The sequence below is a fragment of the Canis lupus genome, chromosome 12 (genome assembly GCF_048164855.1).
Source record: "Canis lupus baileyi chromosome 12, mCanLup2.hap1, whole genome shotgun sequence".
In the NCBI taxonomy this organism is placed as follows: domain Eukaryota; kingdom Metazoa; phylum Chordata; class Mammalia; order Carnivora; family Canidae; genus Canis; species Canis lupus.
The window spans coordinates 21,316,752-21,340,054 of record NC_132849.1 but is presented as its reverse complement, the minus strand read 5'-3'; the positions used below and the strand labels follow the sequence as shown (position 1 = coordinate 21,340,054).

Here is a 23,303-nt window from a genome sequence, read left to right as displayed (position 1 = left end):
TCAATAGCTTGCATACTGTTTGTGGCTGTTTTTGTAATAAAACAGTGAATTGAGTGCCCATGGCAGAGATATGTGCAGCCCACAAGGCTTAAACTATTTGTTATCTGATGTTTCATAGACAACATTTGCCAATCCCAAATCTAAAGATTTACCTTAATTACTTTCAAGTAACTTATACAACTCTATGATCTGATCTGATGAAAAAATGAGAATGATTTGTAAGGGACATTGCAATTCACCTCTCAGGAAATGGCTAAGGCATGAGGATCTCAAAGCAGTTGATTCACTTGAATAGAGACAGCGTTTTATGTTGTTCACATGGCTATTTTGCTAAGTAATTTCTCATAGGTATCAAAAAGGCTAACTTGAACCTAGGCCTCATTCACATGTTCTCTCCTGTCTCCCTGGACCTGTTCCCTGTCACTTGAAGTGAGTCATGAATTACTTCTAAGAAGACATCATGGCCTGAGTGACCTCACATTTGGTCTCCACTTATACCCTATACTCAATTAGTACTAATTTGTCTCCCCAAACAGATCATCTTTCTTATTTTTAAACATAAAGACACAGGATACTATTTTCTCATTACCAGACGGAGCCCTTAGGTTGAATTCTTACACTGTCTTTCCACAATCAGCATGTTAGAGCATTAAAATAGAATTTATTTCAATGAAAATACATTCTGAACTGATGCTACCGGGAAGGTTTACAACCAAGGAAAGGAATGGTGGCATATACCACAGAGATACTTTTATTTTCTCCTAGACAGAATCCAGTTCTATTAAAATATTCAAAGCACATTCAAAACCAACCTACCAACATTCACTTTCAGAAACAAGAAGTGAAGTATTCATTTAAATATCAGAACATCCTTATATAACATGGTCCCTTAATAATCACCATGCCATTATTTTGATTTCCAGAAACCTGGGGCTAATATGTTCAGGATGATTGACTGAAAAAGAAAGAACCTACAATACATTATTCAGCTCTGCATCTGCATCTATAAGGTAGTTTATGTGGGCTTTTTTTTTTTTTTTTTACTCAATATACCAGGTTTTCTTAGAATTTAATGATGGTTTATCTTTTTGATTGCCAATCCTTAAAATGAACTGATTTTTATTTTCTCTCTAAAGATTTCTATCAAATGCAGTTTATAAACGCCCTGGATTATATCCTCTTTCTTTAAGAAAGCAGTAATTTTAAGCTTCATTGCGAATGTGATTTAAAAGATTTCTACAGGAAATGTATGGAAAAGAACTGCAAAAATGTCCATCTCAGGGACTTATAACTTGCAGGATGTTGCCACCTCATCCAAAGGAGAGCTCTGACTAACATAAACTTATCAGATACAGGTTACAAAGGCACAAGGAAAGACATAAGTAAGTGAATGACCTTCCCTGGGGTCCAAGGCTCCAAACCCAACAACCAAGTCTGCATAAAGCTCCCCCAAAGAAAAACAAAACCAAAACATGAATTCAGCAAAGAAAATGAATAATGTATCACTCCAGCAAGGCACAAGAGGGGGCAGAAGGCATGTGAGCTGGACTGTTCGTTCCTACTTTTATTCCACTAAGATATGGGGATTTAACGGTTGAATTATTTTGAATTCCTTGTATCCGTCCTTGGCAGGTATTTGTACGGATACAAACCAGGACTTAGTTCTATGACTACAAACTGGGATTTATTTAGTTATCTGGGGTCAGTGGACATGTAACATGCTTTTATAAACTGATATTGGTCAGGGAAGAAACTGCATTAGAATGGAAGCTGAATAACAGCAAGCTGAGCTGAGAGGTGGCTATCTCAGGCTCCTGCTCAATTATGTTTGTCCAAGGTGGAAACAGTGCCGATTTTAACCCCTTCCTTACCCTTGAATCACAGTGAACATCAGACATAGTCACAGCAGAAATGTTTCCTTTCTCTTAGGTTTTAATCTAACTCATCATATTGATGGCACCTGTCATAAAATGATTCCTGAAAGACTGCACAGATTGCAGCAAATTGAGAGACATGGGGAATTTTTCCTATGTAGATACTGGTGCTAACAACCAGCGACATACCTGATTACCAAGCCAGGTAGAAAAACAAAACAAAAACAAATAAACAAAAAAACCCAGGATCACTTTGGGAAATTCACAACATTTATGTGGATTTATGTCATGAAATAGGCTTGGAGAAACAGCTTCCTGATTTATAATCCTAAACTGTATCCATGGGAGGTAAAGCTATCTTCTGAGCGCTCATTTTTTGACCGTTGTCTGAGAACAAGTCAGTCACCAGTGGAGGGTCACTGTCATTTTTAGTCAACAACTACAAAACCACAAATATGGAATAGGATTCCAAATGTTGGCGTAAGTCATTAAAACTGGGTTATTCAAATAATTTTCTCAGCTTGAAAGCAATAAAGGCAATCACAAATAAAAAGTCCTACAAATTTGATCATTCAAAATGTAAAAAGTTCTAGCAATGAAAAGTACACAACTAAAATTTGAAGAGATCCATTGTTAGAAGGAAAATATATCAAAAATAATAAATTGACATTTATTAACCACTGAGGTATTAATGAAAGAACATTACTGTTACATCCTGGAGATACGGATCATGGTAAGTCATATAATACATGGAGAGTCCTGACATGCTAATTCCATTTAAGATTCATATGAAAAACATTAATGCTCAATGAGAGGTTGGATAAATTAATCTATATAGACTAAATTGATTAAAACTGTGCACTAGTTGAAAACAATGCAGCAGAATGCTGTGTACCAATATGAAAAGACGTCCAAAACATTTTGTTAGATACAACCAAGCCAGCACTAAATGAAATGTGATATCCTGGATTGAATCCTGGATCACAAGTAAGACATTAGAGGAAGAACTTGTGAAATCCTAATAAAGTCTGGAATTTATTTAATCTGAACATACTAATGTTAAATTCTTTGTTTTGGTAAATGTATAAAGTTATACATGATGGTAATACTAGAGGGACCGAACAAAGTGTAAATGGGATTCTGCATAAATTTTGCAACTTTCATGTGAATCTAAAATCATCCAGAAGTTGGGGATCCCTGGGTGGCTCAGTGGTTTAGCACCTGCCTTTGGTCCAGGGCGTGATCCTGGAGAGCTGGGATCGAGTCCCACGTCGGGCTCTCTGCATGGAGCCTGCTTCTCCCTCTGCCTATGCCTCTGCCTCTGTGTGTGTGTGTGTCTCTCATGAATAAATAAATAAAATCTTTAAAAAAATAAAATAAGATAAAATCATCCAGAAGTTAAAAGTTTATTTTTTAAACAAGCATATTCCTCAATAGTATGAATAATGAAAAAAAAATGAAATTTACACAGAAATTAATAGTTTATATACCTAGGAAAAATTTCTTGAAATATATATGCCAAACTCTTCTTAGTGGTTATTTCAGGATTGGAGATAAGATAGCAGTGAACCAGTCAAAATTAAATTTTTAATAATGAACATGTATTGCTTTTATAATATGAAGTACATAGTATAGTGTGTTTCCATGATTAATATTGTTCCCATTGGTGGAGAAGATTATTATATCTTACAGAAGTCACAGGGCTTGTAGGTAGCAAAACAAGACAAGATTTGAACATGAGCCCTAATTGCAGAGCCTGAACTTTAAGTCATTACATGATACTGCCTTCTGAATCCTTAGCTCCCTGGGGGAGGATGGTATTTTATTTATTGCTGTATTCCTCACAATGTCTAGTACAGCACTTTGCATGTCCTAAGCAATCGATATATGTCTATCAACTACAATTGAATTCCAGTATGAACATTCTGTTTCTCACTCAAATGTAATAGACTTTCCACTTCTAAGAGCTTAACTATGTACAGCTGATTTCTAATATGCTTCATGATTGCACTTAGGAACAAATGCATCTTTACAGAGTCTGAGGGTGTAATTAGAAGCTGGAAAAAGAATAAAACTGAATTCAACATGAATAATACTACACAAACACAAAAAATATTGAAACCAAATTTTAAACTCCAAAGCTTAACTTGCTTTGTAAAATACCATCATGAACCTGCAGATAAAACACCATTAAAGCAAAACCCAAACCCACTGCTCTAAATAACAGATAGTGATTGAAAGTACGTTGACTGATGTATGTTTAAATTGCTTTTATCCAATTCTGTGAAACCAGAAAATGGCCTGGCTGACTTTTTTTTTTTTTTTCAGTTGTTGTTTTCAGTTCATTGGTTAAAGTATCAAAATGTTTCTATATTTTATTGGAAAATATTTATTAAAATCAAAGGTTAAAACCTTGCTTTCATTCTAGCTCTCCTGAAACATATATGAATTCTGTCGCAATACTATGGCATCTTGAAATTTGAAAAATGTTATTACTTAAATAGATTGTCTGACCTTTTCATTCATTATTCCCATTTACAAAATGCTTAACAGGACTGTCAGGCTAGAGGTCTTGGTCAGGCTCCAGGGTGAATAAAATTCAGCCACTAAACAGAATCTCAAATTATTACGGATGCAAATAATCAGAAAGGTTAAAAAACCTTTGCATAGAATTATCAGAAGGATAGTTCTTGGAAGGGTCAATACAACAGTAAAGGTATTTTTGATTCCTTCCTGGCAAGGAGTAGTGATTGTACTTGGGTCAAAAAGATGAATGATGTCAATTACTTTCCAAAAACATATATACTGATAAAAGATTCCTAGGGTATTTCACAGAAGCTATGTTGACAGTGAATGAAAACAAAAATAGAATCTACATATACATTCCTTTTCTGCTTTAAGAACTTGGGAAAGTACAAACACACACACAGAATTGTATAATACTATCCAAAAAAATATGTAAAGCATTTTCAAGAATCATTCATGTATCTGTTCTTCTGTCTGTTTCTGTCTTTGCAAGTGTATAGATTATCACAGAACAAGGAGATTCATGTTTATTATATGGTAGCAAAAGTAGTTCTTTTTTTTTTTTTAAAGTAGTTCTTTATATCTATCCTACAGTAATTCCCAGGGTTCCATTCCTCTCCTACTCTCTCCCCTTCCTCCCATTCCTATGCAATGGACCAGAGCAAGAGTTGTTTTCTGATCCATAATCATTAGGGTTTCACATATTTCAACCTCATCTTTTTTTAGATTAACTTCCTTATAAGTCACATATTATCAATATTATTACTAATTTTGCTTTATTTTTTAAAAGATTTATTTATTTCAGGGTTGCAGAGGGAGAGAATCTCAAGCAGACTCCCCACTGAGCACATAGCCTGATGAGGGGCTTGCTCCCAGGACCTCACTGAGACAATGATCTGAGCCAAAATCAAGAGTCAGATGCTGGGGGTACCTGTGTGGTGGTTGGGCATCTGCCTTTGGCTTGGGTCGTGATCCCAGGGTCCTGGGATATGGTTGCACATCAGGCTCCCTGTAGAGAGCTGCTTTTCCCTATGCCTCTCTCTCTCTCTCTCTCTATCTATCTATCTCTGTGTATGTGTGTCTCATGCATAAATAAAATCTTAAAAAAAAGAGCCAGATGCATAACCTATCGAGCTAGTAGGCATCCCTACTATTACTAATTTAAAAGAACTAGTCATGTCTCTTTATCTTCATTCTTACTCTTTTCTGATGATTTTCAATTCCATTCTGTTCACATTCACTTCAACACTCTTGCATGTGCACCTACCATGTGTCAGGAAGTACAACCACAAACTTATTCAATTATTCTTTATTGAGCATCTGATTATTGTAGGTATTGTAGGTATTTACAAAGCAATATCACAAATTTTGCTTGAGGTTTATTGACAACAAGTACTTTAGAACAAAGTGAGTATAATTTTAATGAAAAAAAAAAACCCTTAAAAGTAAATATTTGTTTTTTTCTATAGATTTCTTTGTGGTGACCAATACTTTAGCAATATTTTATTTACAACAACATAATTGAACATAAAGGGCTAATGTCTTTCAATGAACATTCTTCAGAAGCTTTATATTGCATTATTGACAGTCCAAAGGACACTTTCTCATAATGGTTTGTTTTTCCTTCAAGTAGCTACTTTCCATTGACCTGTGTGATGAAGTTCATTTCTTGCCTTACATATCCCTGTAAGATTTTTTTAGTCAATTTTTATCTCCTTAGCACTTGGTTATCCTGTATAACCCTGTGTAGGACTTTAAAAGATACTGAAGTCTCATTATATATTCTCAGGCATAGGTTTCTTTTGCACGTGCTAAATAAAACACCACTGACTCCACTTATCAAACCACAGAATTTTCCATTTATCCCAAAGCTTTGTTTCCTAGACTAAAATAAACACTGTTCATTTGATTAAAAAAAAAAAAGTTTTTGATAGCTCTTTGTGTTTTCCATTGTTCTTAGTTCAGGTATATGCTTATTTATAAATCCAAAGATCTCCATAAAACAAGATTCTCCATTTGGACGTTATGCTTGCCCTCTTTCCTCCTCCATGACAGACACTCTCTAACTTTACAGTTCAAAGCCTGGCACAGTGCCTGGAACATAACGAGTACTAAATAATGGAATGAAATGAATTAAATAATGTAATCAACAATCCCACCTCCAGTGAAGATCTAAGCATTATTAATGCACAGTAAAAAAGCTATTTTTATTTAAAAAGATAGTACAATAAACAGGATTCTTTAGATGTACAAAGAGACTGAACGCTCATATGATCAAAATGTGTAAAATACTGAAAGCATGAATAGGGACACATATACTCTTTCTGGTCCATTGCATGGGGACAGGAGAAAGAAAAGAAGAGAGACTTGAACCTTGGGAATTCTTTTAGGATGGACATAAAAAATAAGCAGAAGTTCACTACTCCCGAAGCTCAGGTCTGCTGCTTTCCCAGAGACGCTGATCATGTGTCTCTGGACACATGGACCCCTGGCCCTCAACCTTAAGGAGCCAAAATGAAACTGCTTTCAGAATTGGAGAATAAAGGAGGAAAAGAGATAGGCTCTACTATATAAAGTGTTCACAGGATCCAGTTCTTCACGGAGCAGAGAGAGGATAAGACAGGTAATGTAAAATAAGGAAGTAAGCCTGAATTTCTGGAAGTCACCAGAGAATGGTGAGTACTGGAGTAAATAAGCAACAGAATACAGTTCTGAAGGGGTTGCCTCTACTATTGCCATGGAGGAAGACAAATGAGTGTTAACAGATCTTTGTTTTTCAGATGTCAGAGTCCAGATTTGTATGTAAAAAAAAAAAAAAAAATCTAAATTTTAAGTATTGTTAACTAATTGAAAATAAGAACACATACAAATAGTATGCTGTAAAAAAAAAATCTTTCCGCTGAATTTGGCTAATGGCTGCTAGTTGGTGGCCTCTGAACTAGCAATCATTCCTTCTTCTAAATGAGGGGGCAACAAACTATCACCTTTGGATTAAAGCCAGGCCACTGTCTCTTTTTGTAAATACAGTACTCTTGGAGCACAGCCATTCTTATTCTTTTACATATTGCCTATAGTCATTTTTGCATTACAATAGCAGAGTTGAATAGTTGTGGCAGAGGCTGTCTGGCCCACAAAGCCTGAAATATTTATGACATGACCCTTTACAGAAAGTTGGCTAACCTCTGCTCTAAATATTCTTTTTCCAGCCACCACCAACCACTGCCAGGAAGTGTTTTTTTATAACTACTCTACATGGCAAAAAGACCCTCTATAAGTTAGAGCTTCCTTATTGAAGGGAATATGTGAAGCCCACACTCAGATACTTAGATTTCAATGTGTTCCTGAAATAATTCTAGACCAGACTGATGTTCCTATGTGAGAAACAGTAGGATCTCATCCAACAGACTGATAGAAGACTATTGCCTTTATTTCTAAAACGTATATATATTATTTGACTGAATTAAATAAAATTAAGAAAAGATCTTGGCAAATATAATTCTAAGTCTTAATAGTTTGTATATATTATTAATGTCCATACTTCATGGCAGGTAAGGTCTATTGGGAGGGGTGGATAATATTCCCAATATTGCTATTGCTGTCCAAAGTTGGTTCTTAATCTAGACATATTCCTTAGAAATTACAGTTGCTTTACCAACAAGTAAACAGTTTGCCTCCTGGGTCTATGGAAGGCACGAAATCCTTTGAAAGTATCATTTGTTTTCTTACTTTCCCCCCCCCCTCATATAATACATACTTAACAGGGGGCCTTTTAACCCAGGTCATTAAGTATAATAGTCTTTGGCCCATGTGAGCTGTGAAGCAAAAGCTTAACAAGTATGTAGTAGCTAATAACAGGCCACTGCTTTGTGTCCATCTGAAAGATGACATTTTCTCTACCGGGAAGTAGAACAAGGAGAACTCCGAGGGCCTTTGGTTGGTGGGGGCCAACAGGAAAGTCAAGCTTAAAAACCTTCTAGTTTCCTTCCAGTCTATCTTTATATGATTGTACCACTTAATATGAAGTGCTAGAATGTCCTGAATGGCCAGGCACTTCTGTTAAAATGAGCACTATTAATACTAATAATACCTGTCATTTATCAAGCCCTTATCTTGGGTCACACACTTTTAGGTGCCTAACTGAATTATCTGATTTATTCCTTAACAACAACCCTATGAAGCAGGTACTATGATTATCTATCCCTATGTTACAAACAAGGGACTTGGGAAACAGTGTTAAGTAAAAGCACATCATATCCCAAAGAAATGAGAAGAGACATATTTGTCCCATGGCTTCTCCTCTAACAGGCATTTAAACATGATTTGACTAAATGAAAGCATACTTGAATAGAGATTATTTCCACATCTAAACTCTTCCTTTGGTTTAACTTAACCATCAGAGTTACTTTCATTCTTACAGACTTTTGGAATACAATTTAGCTTTATAACTGCATCAAGTACATTAGCAATGAAAAGGAATATCTAGACAACCCAATGAGGATCGGTTTTCAACTAATTAGTGGCTTGGATAAACACTGCACTTCTGCCTGAAAAACTTACAGGTAGCACAAAAGGCATTTAGATTTAGAGCTAGGAAATCTGGTTGAATGTAAATGCATTCCTGGGCATTGAATCTCTAGGACTCACTCACGTGTCATAACTATCTCATCAAGGTGCTTTCTTATAGCTGCTAGCTCTATATAAGAATCTTATAAAGGAAGGATGGAAGGTGCTTTCATGCCCATTTGGCAGATTAATAAAGCTAGATACAAAAAGAATAAGTGAACAGCTCGCTTTCATGTAATAACTAGAGTAAAAGCTAGCAGTGGAAGCTCAGATTTCTAATTCCCAATCAAGCAGCCTATTTTTAGATGGGAAGGGTTCTGAATTATTAAAGACAACACACATAAGCCCTGGATCGAAAATTCAAGGTATCAATCTAAGATTATGGGATTTTTCATCAGTAGGGTCATGTTACTTAATTCTGGCCTCAATTTACTTATGGGCAACATAATCCACTTCTCATGGTTGTTTTTAAAAGTGCACTCCAAGAGTAACCTGCAAATGAGGGTCAATCTGCAAACTGTCACCAATTTACAATGAGACAAACAGAAACTCAGAGCAAGTATTTAAAAACTCTTGTAGGAACTTGGAAGAGTAATTTTATGTTTGGCAAAGTTAACTTTTGAATTAGGAACTGTATTTTATTTGAAGGTTTTTTTAAAAAAATTACTATTCATTTGAAATTTACAACAAATTAGATTTTTTTTTATTTGAAAAATAAAACAACGGTCCTTCACTTCTCATAGGTGAAAACATTAATTTAGAGCCATTGGTTCAGTTCCATGTAGGAAAATATACAGAATTTTTCTTTTTATCATCTTTTTAAATTTCCATTTGTGATAAAATAAATTTTAAATTACATAAATATGCAAATTATGTATAAGGATTTAAAAATTACTGATTGATCAAATTTGGAGGTTGCTAATCTAAGAAATTATATAAGGCAAGATGTGAAAATGTTATATTTATTCCTAAAGCCTTACAGAAGTAAAAGGCTTGTTGAAATGAATCTACATATCTTTCCTAAATGCTACCTACGTATATTTACAATGCTGTGTATGGAGCCAGGCTTTTTCCAGAATTATGAAGAATGGACTCATTCAAATTTTGTATCTGGAAATGGTAGCTTAGATTCTTTTATTTAAGTTTCTTCTGTAACACTGCACTCTGAATCGCTAGCACATTATTTGGAATAAAATTATTTTCAATAAACTAAGTTTGCATAACAATTAGGTACTGGACATCTCTTTCTAGTGATAGGCAAATTTCTGTTTTAGTTACCTATAGATGAGAAATTTACAAGTTCTCAAGGAGATACATTCCAGCCTTGCAGATAATGTGTTAGAAGGCTTCTCTTTATATCTGCCTCTATCATTTCCACCTATTGGTCCAAGTGTCCAGCAAAGAGCAAGCAAAGCAATTGTTACCCTTCTTGCACACAAAGCCCTCCAGAAACTTGAAATTAGCACCAGGTTTCACCTTTTTTATTTTTTCTCCATCATGCTAAAGATCCCATCCCTGCAACTGTTCCCTGCAGAGTTTGTCAACTTAGAAATTATTGACATTTACGCCAAATAATTGTTTTGAGAGGCTGTCCTGCACACCCAAGGATATTTAATCAGCATCCTTGATCTCTACTTGATTAACACGAGTAACATCTCCGTCGATCCCTACTCATGACAAATAAATATTTCCCCAGACATTTCAATTTTAAGGAGTTAAAATAGCTTCTGACTGATAACCACTGTTCTAAGGGATTCTAAGAGTAGGTACAATAAATGGATTCTAATGATCGGGAAAAGAAAATCTTTTAATAAATAATAAAATGTTCCCCAAACTAAAAGTAACTTCTATTAAGCATAGCAATCAAGCCTTATTCACTATTACTAAAACCACTTAACAGAATCAGAATAAAAACCAACTATTATGCATATGTTTCCTCCATGTTTTTTTCATGACTTGATAATTCATTGTTTTTAGCACTGTTATTCCATTGTCTGCATGTACCACAGTTTATCCACTCATCTACTGAAGGACATCTTGGTGGCTTCAACATTTTGGCAATTATGAATAAGGCATCTATAAACATCCATATGTAGGTTTTTGGGTGGACATAAATTTTCACCTCTTTTGAATACCAACAAATGCAATTACTGGATCATATGGTAAAAATAAGTTTAGTTTTTTTTTAATGAAAACGTTCTTTTTTTAATTAATTAATTTATTTATTTATGATAGACATAGAGGCAAAGACACAGGAGGAGGGAGAAGCAGGCTCCATGCCGGGAGCCCGACGTGGGACTCAATCCCGGGACCCCAGGATTGCGCCCTGGGCCAAAGGCAGGCACTAAACCGCTGAGCCACCCAGGGATCCCCAAATATGTTTGGTTTTGAATCTGAAAATTTATGTACTGTAGGATTCCAACTATATGACATTTGGAAAAGGCAAAACAATGGAGACAGGAAAAAGATACTTGCCAGGAAATGGCGGAAGAAAATGATGAATAGGCTGAGCATAGAGAATTTTTAGGGCAGTGAAAATACTCTAGGGTGCTATAATAGTGGAATCATGTCATAATACATTTGTCCAAATCCATATAATATACAACACTATGAGTTGAACCATAATATAACCTATGAACTCTGGGTGATTGTGCGTGTCAATGCAGGTTCATCAGTTGTAACAAACGTACCACTCTTATGAGAGATGTAGATAGTGGAGGAGGCTGTGTGTGTGTAGGAGATGGGCTTATAAGAAATCTCTGTACTTTCCTCTCCTTTTGCCTAAACCTAAAATTTCTCTAAAAATTGAAGTCTTAAAAAAAAATACTGACTTTTCAAAGCCTGTTTCCTCCTAAATAGCATGTGTGTATGTGTGCGCATGTATGTATGCTACATAGATACAAATATATTCTATTCCTTATCAATATCATGACATCTACATATTCCATGACTGAATTTTCCACATTGATAATGATATCTATAAATGCTAGACTAGTCATTTTACAAGCCCAACCTGATATGGTCTAAATAGTAATTATTCCATCAAAACAAAGAATTTTTGTGTGTGTGTGAGAAACGCATGAGTTCTTCTTCTTTTCTGCCTGGTGGCAAAAGGCCTCTTTACTCAAAAATTAACAGATAATCATCTTCCTCTTATGAATCCTGATAGCATGGCCACTGCTATCAAGCAACTTTCTTTTTGAACAAGCACAAATCACAAATCGACCCTCTGAAGCTAAGCAGATAAATACATATAATTAGCTGACTTTCATTTTTTTTCATTCCATGGTACCCCACTTGATTCCTGAAGAGGCTCTATCTTTTATATGTGAAGCCAGAAAATAAGAGGGGAGGAGAAGTGTTACAGGACTGTTAATAAACCCATTTGCAGGTCTATCTGCCTGGTAGGCATCCAACTGGGTTTCACTTATATAAGGGAGAAATGCAAAGAACTGAATCAGGGCAGGTGGGGGAGTACACTTAATAATTCCTAAACCCCTCAAAACATGTAAATAATTTAGTTGTAAAAAACAATTAGATGGAGAAATGGTCTTTTTACTCCTGATGCAAAATTACTTCTTGGACTTTTTGTTTTCTTGGAATTGACTGATTATCATACTTGGAATCAAAGCCAAGTTTCCTGATAGAATATTCAATCATTATTTCACCTTTTAACCTAGAGAAGTTAGTTGAGGAAGGGAAGAAATTTGTAGTTTCATAAACCTTACTCAATATTTAGGGTGTAAGGAGTGTCTGAAATGTGTTTCTGACAAGTCATATTCCAACTGACATGAATATGAGACAGTGTTCCCAAGTGAAAAAATTTCAGCCCAACTTCTCAGCTATTTCAATACATTTGCTTCTGCCTCCTTGGAGTGTGTGTGAGACATTGTCTGTGGCCATAGGTTTTGCTAATTAAAGGAGATAGGTACTAATCTCCCAAATAGCATTTAGCTCACTTCCCACAAAGCAGGTAATGCAAATCAGTGAAGAGAAAGATAAGGACCCCACATGGCCTTAGTATCAGGAGGTGGCTGGGTATCAGAACTGGTGAGTCAGTAGCAGGAAGGCTGTTGATGAAAAGGATACATGTCCCATGCTCCCAGAAATGGCCCTAGCAGTATTGTTTGGGTCTATAGGATTGCCAGGGATGATTTTTTTTAAGACAATTACAAAATGTGATTTTAGCTATTAGTTTAACTATTACCAATGAGCTCTTTTTTGTTTGTTTGTTTGTTTTCTGTTTGTTTGTTTTTCCAAATAGCATATGGGACAATACTTTGTGAACCACATACATTTGCACAACAGGCCTCAGGTAATCCATAGTTTGGCAGTTTGAGACCTCTCCCAGAAGGTTGACAATCAGTAAATTATTTTATCTTAAGCTTAAACTATATCTGAAAATGCATATCTGGACAAAGTTATTACATTAGAGAATGGTAGAAGCCGAAATGACTTCAAAGACACCTAATCTTTCATCTTCACTTTCCAAGGTTTCATAGGCATTTAGTAGCAGAAGAGTAGATTTCCTGACTCACCCAGGAGGGCTTTATATTTCATCACTTCACCTTCAATTTGTAGGTAAGAGTTCCAGTCCTTTTATTATGAAAAATAGGTAAATAAATAACTGTATGACTATTACGCTCTCGTAAATAAATTAAAAATGTATCTTAAATTCTTTTTTTTTTAGATTTTATTTATTTATTCATAACAGACAGAGAGAGAGAAAGAGAGAGAGAGAGAGAGAGAGAGAGGCAGAGACACAGGCAGAGGGCGAAATAGGCTCCATGCAGGGAGCCTGACGTGGGACTCAGTCCTGGGTCTCCAGGATCACACCCCAGGCCAAAGGTGGCACTAAACTGCTGGGTCACCAGGGCTGCCCAAATTCTCTCCTCTTTCTGAACTGCCTCTCCACTTTTTTATTAAATCTGCCACCAGCACATGCATATTACATGGATCAAGAGAATTAATACGGAAAGAAAGAAAGAAAGAAAGAAAGAAAGAAAGAAAGAAAGAAAGAAAGAAAGAAAGAAAGAAAGAAAGAAAGAAAGAAAGAAAGAAAAGAAAAAAGAAAGAAAGAAAGAAAGAAAGAAAGAGAAAGAAGAAAGAAAGAAAGAAAGAAAGAAAGAAGAAGAAGAAAGAAAGAAAGAAAGAAAGAAAGAAAGAAAGAAAGAAAGAGAAAGAAAGAAAAAGAATTCTGAAATGCACCAATTTTTGTTAGCTCAAAATGCACTGTTATAATTTAAACATCCTAGTAGAGGAGTAGTGTTGCCATTCCATTCATTGACACATGCATCTACTATTAACATCAAAGAATTTATGAATAAAATTGTTAATTAATTTGAGGAAACATTCATATTTGCTTAGAAAATGGTGCTAATACTCCACAGTGACTTCACATGATAAAAAAGTGGGGGTACCATCTCTAGAAACTGCAAAAAGAAAACAAAAATCAACACAATGAGTGAAAAAATGTCTAACTCTGAGATACTTCATTTGCTTAGCCTTTTTATATCTTTGAGATTTGGGCCTGTCAGATGATTTTTTTGTCTTTACAATGAACATCTTGCTAAGTCATCTTAGGTCTGGGCTTCTAATAAATGACAAACTGTGTACTCTTCAATTCTACATCACCAGGGAAGAATGATAAAAAAAAATCTCAATATTCAATTTCCTTGCTTTTGTCCCTGTATACAGAAATTCTATCATGACTTTACTCCTGTTTTGCAAATTTAATTTCCTGCTGGTACTTCCAAGTAGCTATCTAACTAGACTGTCTTCCGCTGATATTTACCCTAATAATAGGGAATTCATGGTTCCTTGGAAAATTTCAATAAAAAGCACTGGGGAAGGCCCTCTGGTTTTTCATTCAGTCACTGTCTAGATAATACAAGGACTATGCATTTTACTGGTTTATAATGAACATTGGAAGGAAATAGTTCAACTTGTGGCTGGAAAATGTACAGTACAAGCTAGGTCAGAATCAGTAGGCAATCCCAAACCTTATCTCTTAGCATTCTAAACTGGGAATTACCCAGCTCTTGTTTTGTTGCAGTTTTGTTGTTTTGGTGGTGAAATGGGGCATGGTGGAAGTAGAGATGGTTTTCAAATGGAGAAGTATGCTTTGTAAATGGAACACCCACCCCCATTCTCTCCTTAAGGTCTTCTTTGTAAGCACTCTAGCCACACTGAAAGAGATCTTAAGACTTGAGGCAAAACTCAAAAATTTAGATGCCAAAAGAAGCCAACCATGCTACATAGGTGTCTGTATGCTATTTGAATATTTTTCACTTCCAGAAAGAAATATGCTATCTCATTTTTTCTTGATATATATGGCCTTTCCTATATACCTTTCTATTTTTACCTTTGATAAAAACATAGATAAATAAGACTTTGCCATTACAAAAGAACAAAAAAAACAACAAGAAGGTAAATGGCAGCTGCCTTTGGCCTGAGCACTGGGTAATAAGAGAGTATTGTGAATTCTATAGAGAATTAGTTACCCAAAGGGGGCAAGTCATGCCTATACTGGAGCTGAGCATAGCCATGTAAGAACATGAGTCCAGTGGTATGAAATACCTAGGTTTTTAAAGAGAAGATGGGATTCAAGTATGTATATACAACCTCTTGATTTTTAATATTAGCTGATTTTTAAAAATTTTACAATGGCCAAAAATCAAATAAAAGCAAATAAAAACTTAAGTCTACATATGTGAGCCACCAGTCAGGGACCTCTAGATTAGAATTGAGGGCCCCTCCCTGCAGCATCTGACCTATTATTTAGAAATATTTTTGATCACAGGATTTTCAAGCACCCACAGTCATGATTTTGAACATTTTCTGCTGTCAAAGTTCTAGAATGGAGATTGATAAGATTTAGTAAAAGTTTAAACTGACAGCTGACCAGCCTTAGTATATCTGGCCTGAAGTTGGCTTTCAGAAACAACTACCACACTTTTATACCCAAATCTCTATGACAGTAATATTACTGCCTCAATTGCTTATAATTGGCTTCATTGCCTAGAGGTGGAGAAATCATTACCCCCCCAACACATACATCAAAACATAAGCCTTTATCCTCATACTGCTATATTTATTATAAAGTAAGCTTTTACTGATAAAGTAAGTTCCAGAGACTGTGATATTTATGACTTCTTCAAAATGTCCAGACTTCCATCACAAGAATGGATGAAATGTTCATATTTTGTAAAATATATTACATGGCATATATCTTCATTTTAGGAAAATTATATAGGCAAGGATATAGGAAAAACAAAACAAAACTAGAAATCACCCATTAATTAAACACCTAAAGACAACCAATACTTTGGAGAAAGTCTTTCCATATATATTTATTCCTTACATACATGAGCGCATACTATTCCATACTGTAACTCACTCAGCAATGCACCAGTGACTGAGGGCTCTATAACCTGGTATCTAGTCTTTGGCTCCTGTGTTTCTACCACCTGGAATAATCTGACATCCAGCTCAATAGCTGAGGAGCCTGAGGCTGGAGGAGGCATTGGGTCTACACTGAATGTCCCAACTCCAAATATTATAGCCTTCTCTACCATTCAGATAAGGGCTCAGTTGATTCCTATCTTTATTGTTCTCAAATGGTACTAAGTGTTTAAGTTCTAACCACTTAAATTGAAAGCAGAAGTTGTGTATGCCAAATTGGGGACTATGTGGTGCCTTTAAAAGATTCAGCAGAGGAATGGGCATCTATCAGACTGTTAATACATTTTTTTGGACATACTGAGCAAGTAGATAGAGTGGAATGAGTCAGATCTCATTCTCTCCTAGTGCAATAGCATGTGTAATGTCAATAACTGGAGGCCTGCGCATTAAAAATATAAATCCTGTGTTGAAAAATATGGCAGCTAATTCTCTTCTAACTTAGCCCACAACCCCTGTTTCATTTTGACTTAAAGTTGACTAGTTCTGCCTGGGCTCCATCCCTCCTCACCTTAAAGCAAGAAAAATGTGCCTTCTTAGGTCCCATCTCCTCTTGAGCACTTCAACCCATGACACTGCTCCTTCTTCCAAGAGGTGTGGAATCCATCCTCATGAATGTACATGAGAAACTGGTATCTAAATGGACCCACACTTTAGTGGGTCGTGAATTGCCTGAATCCAAATCTAAACTAAAATTGTAGGAAATTATCCTTTCTTTCAAAAAATTTGTCACTAAGTGATCAGAGAATAAGAATGGATGTTGCTTTCTTGGTTCTAGCCTGTGAGTGCAGAGATTTCCTCTTCCAACCAGAACTGACTCAGGTTGAATGCACTGCAACATTCAGGATGAAATGAAGTGGCATCCTTCTAACTGGTCTCCTTCCAAATCAGTTTCCACTTAAGGGTAGTTTGACCATTAGAGATCGCCATTCCGTCTTTGGCCATGGCAGTCCATGGAATATGTGATCTTCCTAGTGCCAATGCATCCATTAGGATCTTCATAATACTCCCATTCCCAGCTGTTCATGGCCACTCTCATTCCATTCATTCACCTCTCCCCAAATCCCATCCTTATCTGTAGGGCCTCTAGCATTCCAGTTGCAGATCTTTTCTCTCCATCTTTATGTATTTTAAAATATAGTTAAGGAGGGAGGAGCACCCTTCCCCCCAAAATTACTTTAATTGTCGTTTATCTTCTTTTTATCCATTCATTATAGGAGAGCAAAGTAAATAATTAACATTTTAAAATCACTCACAGTCCAGCAAGGCAATAACTGGCTACTGTGAGGCCATATCACAGGGCCAGAGCCAGTTGAAAATCAGATAAACCTTTGTTTTGATATCATTGTCTTCAGTAATACCTACGTCATCTTCGTTCCTTACCCAACTCCTGCCACCTTCCCCCTTGTCCGTGGCTCCTGCCTCTAGACAGCATGGATCTCGTTACATATTCTAAAAGTAGGGACTATGTCTCTTTTACTTCCATATCCCCAGCCCTAAAGCAGCACTAAAACATAGTCCATGTTTAATAAGCATGTGTTGGATGAGTGAAGAAAGGGAGGATTAAAAGAATGCAGCTCTTCTTCCCAAACAGATGTAAGAGTTCCAGCCTTTAAGATTTAATGAGTTCTACTTCGGGAGAAGGAAGATATCTTGATGTGGGAGCATCTAGGCTTTGTAATGGATAAAACTCAGCACCATCATCTCTTGCCTGAATTCTTACAAATGTCTCCCTAGTTAGTCTTCCTGTTTCCATTCTTCCAGATATTTTCCACAAAGGAGTCAGAATGATCTTTAAAAAATGTAAATTGCATTATGCTTAAGACCTCCATGGCTTCCCTGTAATTAGGATAAAATGCCAACCCTTGCTTTGCAAGGTCCTTTATGATCTGACTCGGCACATGATGCCACACACTCTTTCCTGCCTCACAGACTTTCTGCATGTTCAACTCTGGGCTGGAACCCTTCCCTTCACTCTACTCTTGCATGGCTGGCTTCTTCTCTCCCTTCAGGGCTCTGCTTAAATGTCACTTGCTCAGAGAGACTCAATTAGAACAGCTCATCTCAAATTAGTTCCTTTCTCATTTTTTCCCTTCCCTCTGTTTCAAGGTTTTTATCACAATTGTAGTTAATTTTTTCTGTTTACTAGTATATCTTGTATATTCACTCTATCTACCATGTCTTATGGGATAAGGAACATATTTGTCTGAGTCAGTGTCTCCCAGTGTCCATTACAGTACCTGGTGCAGAGTAGGTATTCAGTGAATGTTTGGTAAATGAATGAACCAATAGTGATTAACTGTTCTTCTACCTATCTTCATCGGCAAGTGTTGTCCAGCTAGCTGTGGTATGGAGTGACACCCCGGGCAGGAGAAGAGCTGGGACCAGGGAGCACTCTTCCTTTCCCCAAGCCTACTCACAACATTTTGGGATCTGAACCAAGACTCTAAATCTAGAATTTAATTTTGGAATTCTCTGACTCCTTGGAGTTCTGTGCCAGAATATGAAGGTAGGAAACAGTTGGCCCATGGTCCTCAAAATCTTGTTCTAGCCCTTTTCTCTCCTTTCCACACTCAGTTCTATCTTGCTTAATAAGAGGGCTCATCAAACCTGTTCCCAACAATTTCCCTTGACCGCTTCTTTGCCTAGAGGTGTTCACACCAGCAGCTCAAGCTGCCCTCAAAAGAATGGACTAGGAAGAAGGTCCAAGTAGGTCTTAGAACTGGATCTGGGCTATTTGGCAGGGATTTCTGTGTAGTCTAAATGGCAGATGGTATGAGCTCTGCATAGACTCCTTTGGCTGCACTGACTCTTCTCCCTGTGGGTAGGAGAATGCTGGAGGAGGGTCCCTGGAAGAAGCCTCTAAGCACAGAGCTAAGTGCTAATATTACCCATGTCAGGTCAGGTGCTAATATTACCCATGTCTAAGGGTTGTATTGTCTCTTTCTAAAAGTATATTGACATGGCCATTGCCAAGATTACAATGAAAAGAAATTCTAAAGCCAAAAATAAGGCACTGAGATGTGTTGAAAAGTTTGAGAAAACCTAACATCTGTTTTGATAAAAGTTTTCCAACCAACTAATGTCACAGACCCCTCACCTACCTCTTACTTCCTCATCACCTCACACCTGCTTCTGTGCATAGGCTTTTACCCAATGAGGTACAAACCTATCTATGCCCATGTCTCAAGCCCCACTGGCAAACATGCTGAACTCTACAAAGAAACCCATACTCTTCCTCTATAAACCACATCTCAAAGGTACCTAGAATTTAAACCCATACTCTACCTCTATAAACCACATCTCAAAGGTACTTAGAAGCTAAATTCTATTAGTTCAGGGCTTGCCAGTCTTTCAATGTATGCCAAGGAAGCTACTAGTGTTGACTTCCAGAAGCTGCTCTTTCCAGATGATATTTTTTCAACTGGAGGATTAGTGTCATATATCACCAACTAAATGAAATGAACCCTCTAATATCTGAACTTTTTTTTTTTCCACTGGAAAAGTCTGTCTATCTTTCAAGCAACTGATATTCAACAGTCGCTGGCCTGGCAAAAACATGGCAGTCACACTGGGAGACACAAGTCTATTTATCAAACAATTATCAATTACCTAATAGTTCTGGCTGTTCAGGCACATAATGAACTCCTTGGGTATTTTTTTCTACAATGTTTCTTAGTCAGAATATATGTCAGTGCAGCCTGGATATGTTAGCAAAATGATCAAAACCCTAGAATCTGAAGGAAAGAAAGAAGATAGGTCTCGCTCTGAGATAAGTCAAGGGGAAGAATCAAAACTCAGTTTTAGCTGTCACATCACTTCAGAAACAACAAATCTGCTTGGTCTCACCTGTACTCTCCACACTTTTACTCTGCCTCCTGACACCTAACCCAGAGTGCAAGTCGCTAAGTCACTGAATGGCAAAGGTGCAAAATTTAGCTCTCATTTTGTTCAATCCGGGTGTTTGTGTATGACAAAAAATGCTTCAAAAAAGGAAAGCATTTGTCTAAGGGCAAAATTCATCATCATAATCATCATCATTCTCATTGTGATTAAAGCTGCTAGATTTTAGCAGATCACTTATTACCCATCAGGCTTGTACTGAGCACTTCACACTCATCATATTAACATCATGTTGAACTGAGTCTATAGAAATGGTTTCTAATCTTAAAAATAGCACATGACAAGTAAAATCCATTTCTATAGCCTCAGTGTTCAAGCCTTACATGAAGATATCTCCATTTTTTCAATTGTGAATTATGTGGCATTTAACATGGTTTTTGTTGCTGTCATTTTGTTTTCAAATGGAACCCAAATTTTATGCTACATGGACATTATATTCTATTTGGTTTATTTTACTTTATTTACAAGTAAAATTCACCTATTATAGATGGCTCTTGGATTTTCCAAGAGCCAAACCTGTAGTCCAAGTATAAAATTATATTTCCTGGGAATATTGAGAAGAATAGGCTACAAGCTCTTCTGGCAACTCCTCACAAGAAGCCCCATGGACACTGGTTACAGTAGAATAGGGAGTAGGAAAAGCATTAATATTTTTGTGGGGACTCTAACTCATAGTTGGATAAAATATATTTTTCTATGTTTGTTTTAAAATAAATAAAAGGGATGTTAGATTGCATTGTAGTTTCAACTTCTAGATATAAGGACACTGATTTCTTGGACTTCAGGAGTACCCTAGATTATAGTTAAAACAAAAACAAAACTACAAACTTTTGTTTTGAACTAATTATAGACTAATAGAAGTTGCAAAAATAGTTCAGACAAGTCTTATGTAAGTATCACTCAGTTTCTTCCAGTGGTGGCATCCTACAGAACTAACAGTACAATGATACAATATAATCAGCTAACGTACAGATCTTACTTGGTTTTCACCAATTTTTGTATATACTCTTCTCTTCTTCCCTCCCTTATTTCTTCCTTTCTTCATTCCTTCCTCCCTTCCTTCCTCCCTTCTTTCCTTCCTTCCTTCTGAGTATGTGTCTGTCTGTGTATGGGTGTGAAGTAACTAAGACAAAATGGATCAAAACTCTACCACTTCCTGTGGGACTTATAAACTCTCTGAGACTTTCTGTTTCTCCCTGTAAGATGTTTCTTTGTGTTAGGTAGGGTCTTTGAAAGCATTAATGATGAGGTAATGAATGCACATGAAGTGCCTGGTCACAGGTGAACCTCCTTAGCTAAACAATGTTTTATGAAACCTAGAATTTTCCATTACTTTGGTTTGCAGGTATAACTACAACTTGTGGTGTAGTGCCATGAATATCATTTACTTAAAAGATACTTGCTGATGATACTAGGAGGAGAGAAGTGCAATATATCCATTATACCAATTGCAACCTTCTCCTTCTTACCTCAAATATGTTCTTCCTCGGGGAACCCCAAATTTATAATCTTATATTCATTGAGCTCTTTGATGGAAATCCTGCTGAGACCTAAGCAAGATAACATCAAATAGAAATAACATCCTGGCTGAACTCTTAGACAAATGCTATGGGAACTGGGAGCACTTTTTATGTATCAGTCAAAAGCACTTTTCCCGTCTTTATCTGAACGTTGCAAGTCAAAGTAAGACATTCTGGAAAACTATGTGGGAAAAACAAAAAGGGAATGGCTGCTTTGAAAAAGTTTTCCTTGCACACAAAAAAACGTTGTTCCTACCATTTTTAAAGAGGCTTTCCTAGTAAATTTTAAGTTTTTAAGTTATTTGATAGGCTAACAGAATGGACTTTGCCAGGTGTATATTATCCATAACTTTCCAGAAATCCACATGCAGTGCACATTTACTTACTTCCTTAATATTACTCACACATAAAATCAAGGAAAGATGAAACAACAACAAAAAGCAAATCTCTATATTTTGTTGCTGCTTAGGAGACAGTCATGATTTTTTTCACTATATCTCCTCCATTTCTCTGAGCATGTTATTGGATAAAAAGCTCTCTGTAAACCTCGCTAAAGACTAAATAACTCTCTCCAGCAGGATTCAGATTTCTATTACTTTATACATTGGAACGTCAACGAGTTTTCCAAATCAATATTACAACAGAAATGTGACAATTATAATAGAAGGTATAGAGGAAGAACACAGAAGAAGTTGCTTCCTTATTCTATTTTTGGAGGAAAAGGGCAGGCAGAAGCAACAAAGGAAAAAAAACATAAATGAAGGCAGAAGAGCTACGGATGACCCATGGCCCTACTTGTGGATGATTAAAACATAGCACTAAATAACCACATGACAAGTATTATTAATAATTCATATTAGAAGGAAGGTGTTTGCTTCATTTTTAGATAAAGAAAATAAAGGCAATCGCACCATATTGGAACAGAATATAACACAGGAAAACATTAGTGAAGGTTTGGGCTTTTAAAACAAATAAGAAGTTCATTTCAACTGTATCATAAAATAAAAATTAGATCGTAAAAATGAAATTATTTGGTTTAACAGCTTTTCTAATCCCTTTTTAAAAAGAAGTAAAGAAAAAAAAGAAAAAAGAAAAAGAAGTAAAGGAGTGAAGAAAGAAAGGAGAGAGACCCCGAGAGAGAGGAGGGATGGAAAAAAAGACATATTTTTCTTCCCAGAATTGGCCTCTGCAAAGAGCTGCTTTGACTTCCAAATGCATCAGCTCATCTGAAAGCTTGGGAGCAGTATGTGAAGGGAGTGGAAAATCCTCTGTCAGCTTCTTCAGGCATTCCAAGGTATCCAAAGAGATACTCCTGGCAGCACTTGCTAAACTTCAACAATCCTGAGTAATTTATGTCTTTGTCATCCACTCCCTTATTTATAATGGTTCTATAATTGAGGATACCATAGGAGGGAATTACACCAATAAACAGTCACTACACAGTCGTTAAATTTGG

The 23,303-nt window shown here is 36.3% G+C and overlaps 1 protein-coding gene across 9 annotated transcripts in view; it reads right to left on the bottom strand.

Moving 5' to 3' along the window:
* CTNNA2 (catenin alpha 2) overlaps positions 1-23,303 on the bottom strand; it is a 1,079,777-nt gene that overhangs the window by 163,919 nt on the left and 892,555 nt on the right. The gene's annotated exons all lie outside the window — the stretch shown is intronic.